Source organism: Coenobita brevimanus, chromosome 112 (genome assembly GCF_032717465.1).
Source record: "Coenobita brevimanus isolate Jiangsu-jjx chromosome 112, ASM3271746v2, whole genome shotgun sequence".
NCBI lineage: Eukaryota > Metazoa > Arthropoda > Malacostraca > Decapoda > Coenobitidae > Coenobita > Coenobita brevimanus.
The window spans coordinates 34,042,633-34,045,740 of record NC_137065.1 but is presented as its reverse complement, the minus strand read 5'-3'; positions in this window follow the sequence as shown (position 1 = coordinate 34,045,740).

The window sequence follows — 3,108 nt, the reverse complement described above, 5'->3', positions numbered from 1 at the left end:
AAATAAAATAAATAAATAAAATCGTCTTTCGTTAGGGAGAAAGGGTAAAAAATGACGTCCTATAGGTAAACGTGTAAGAGAGAGAGAGAGAGAGAGAGAGAGAGACGTATTACAAAAATGGTTAAATCCCCCCAAAAGAAGCCGCAAGGGATAGAAAAAAGCGAACGACTTGAGAGAGAGAGAGTGAGAGAGAGAGAGAGAGAGAATCAGTATATATACGAGTTACAAAAACTGGTTAAATCCCCCAAAAGAAGCCGCAAGGGATAGAAAAAAGCGAACGACTTAGGAGAGGCTGAAACCGCGACAAGGAACAAGAGGGCAGACCAAAGTGGAAAGCAACAAAACACGAAACAAACGCCAAACAAAGACACACACAGCGGGGAACTTCCTTGGGGCAGAGACGGATATGGCAGAATACACGAGGAGACATGGGGAGGGAGGGGGGGAAAAAGGAGGAGGGGGTGAAGGAAAAGGAAGAGGAGGAGTAGAGAAGAAGGAGGAAGAATGGGAAAAGGAAAAGGGAGAGGAGGTGAAGATGCGTGTGTGTGTGTGTGAGAGAGAGAGAGGGAGAGGGAGAGAGAGAGAGAGAGAGAGAGAGAGAGAGAGAGACGGAAACAAAGTGTGAGACTGATGGAGACACAGAAGAGAAGGGACTGCAACAGACAGAGACGGAGTGCAAGGGAAAAACCTCTCTCTCTCTCTCTCTCTCTCTCTCGTCATTATCTCCCACTCCATCATTTCCTCCTCCTTTTCTCTCGCTTTATGCATTCTCTCATTCCTTTTTTCCAATTCTCTCTCTCTCTCTCTCTCTCTCTCTCTCTCTCTCTCTCTCACAGAATCCCCCTTCCCTCTCGCTCTACCTCCCCTCTCGTCCCACCAACTCTCCCATGCTAAATTTTCCCTCAGGTTTAGATGCATGGCAGGATCAGGCAGAGGCACCCTTACTCTGTTTCCCTAATGGTCTCCAGCTTTCCCTCCCCAGCACCCCCATCTCTCACCCCCCACACTCCACCTCACCCTCACCCCCTCCCATCCCACCCTCGCCCACCTAATCTCACACCCAACCCCTCTCACCCTACCTTCACCCACTCTTACCCCCTCCCCCCGCACCTCTGTCTCACCTACCACACTGTACCTCCATTTCCACCCACTCCACCTGCATACCTGCAACGTGTGTGGTTCCTGGGCGGGTGGTAGTTTTACGAATGGTTCTTGTGGTACTGGTAGTGGAGGAAGATGGTATTGGACGAGGGTAATAGCTATAGTTGGGCCAGTGCAAGTACGTTCCCCCAGTAGACTTCAGGTACTGAGCAGTATCATTAAAGTACAGGTAATTTGTTCAGTAAAATTTTAGTTACTTGGAACTGTCTCCCTCTGTCTGTATTTCCTGCTTCCTATGATCTCCAGTCTTTCAAACGCATTGTGTCCAGGCATCTCGAAATGAGTGGATCTTGAATTTGGCTCTCTCTTGTATTTTGTTTTTCTCTTGGAAGGAACAGTTTTGCGGGCTCTTTGCCTTTGGTTCCTTCTTCCTCACATAAAAAAAAAAAAGGTGTATAGTATGTGTCCCGTATAGAGCCCCGTCCACTTCAGTATAACACAAACAGCATCACCCTAAAAAATTTATACCCTGGCTGCAAACATATAACTGAAGGGAACCTGTACCTGTGGTGTTTTGTGAACCTGGCTGAGTGGAAGCATTGTGGAAACGAGTGGAAGCTGTAGTGGCTGCAGGGAACAGCTGAGAGATGGTTTTTGTTAGGAGGGAGGGAATGGAGGTCAAAATTTATACTATATTATGATGGTTGAAAAGAATAGCTGACAAATTCATGGTTGTAGTGGAGAAGTGGCTGATTGCTTGGAAGTTGTGTGGTGGTGGTAATTACTTGTAGTGGTTGTGGGAATGCGAAGGGCTAAGTATATGGTAGATGTGAGGAAACAGTTATTAGAAAGCACAGTGGTTGCTAAAATATAAACAAGGCTTTGGACGTTGTAAGGTAATTGATGCGTGTGACTGGGCTGCGTGACTGAGAAAGTGAAGATGACAACTCTAGTAAATGGATAATAGGCAACGCAAGGTCACTGGTATTTTAAGGTAGTTGTAGTGTCTGGCGACGGGCAATGAGTAGTTTGGACACAGTAATGGTTATAGGAAAGAAATACATGGATAAAGAGGATTGTTAGAGGAAGGATTGGAGGCAAGATAAGGGGTGCTGTGATGTGGTTGTGGTTTGTGATGAGGGTAGTTGATTGGAGTGGTTCTGGAAGTGATGATTGGAGAGAGTTTGTGGGGACTAAGAGGAATGCTTGGTGGAAGGAAGGGTAGTGAGTGTATGGTATTGTGAGATGGTTAGGCTATACTGTGTGTGTGTGTGTGACATCCAACGTGTGCCTATAAGTATAGGTTTGTATGTGCATTTTGCGTATGACTGGTATACCCCCCCCCACACACACACAATCCCCCCACACACACCACCCCATCCACTCACACAACCCCCACACACACACCCTCTCACCACCCACCAACCCAAACCTCCACCGTTCCAACATTTGCCCTCAACAGCCCAGGTCTCTCCCAATACCCAAGAAAGCAAACCCAACCACGTTCACCTGAGTCTGAACAACACAGGGAGAAAAGAAATCCCTTAGCAATATGGTTCGTCAACAGTCGCTCCATCTGGTTCAGTTTGCCCTCGACTTACCCACGGGAGGCTTAGTGGAACGGGGGGAAAAATACACATCAATATTGCCTACATATGGGGACACATAAGGTTAAATATATGGGCGCATAAGCTAAGCAGGTTTGCACACACACACACACACACACACACACACACACACACACACACACACACACACACACACACACACACACACACACACACACACACACACACACACACACACACACACACACACAAACTTAAAAAACACGAACACTAAAACTTGGGTAGCTTATTCGACTGGATAGGATTACAATGAATACCTTCAGTGTACACTTTGACGTACATGTATAGGCTTAACGGCACACACACACACACACACACACACACACACACACACACACACACACACACACACACACACACACACACACACACACACACA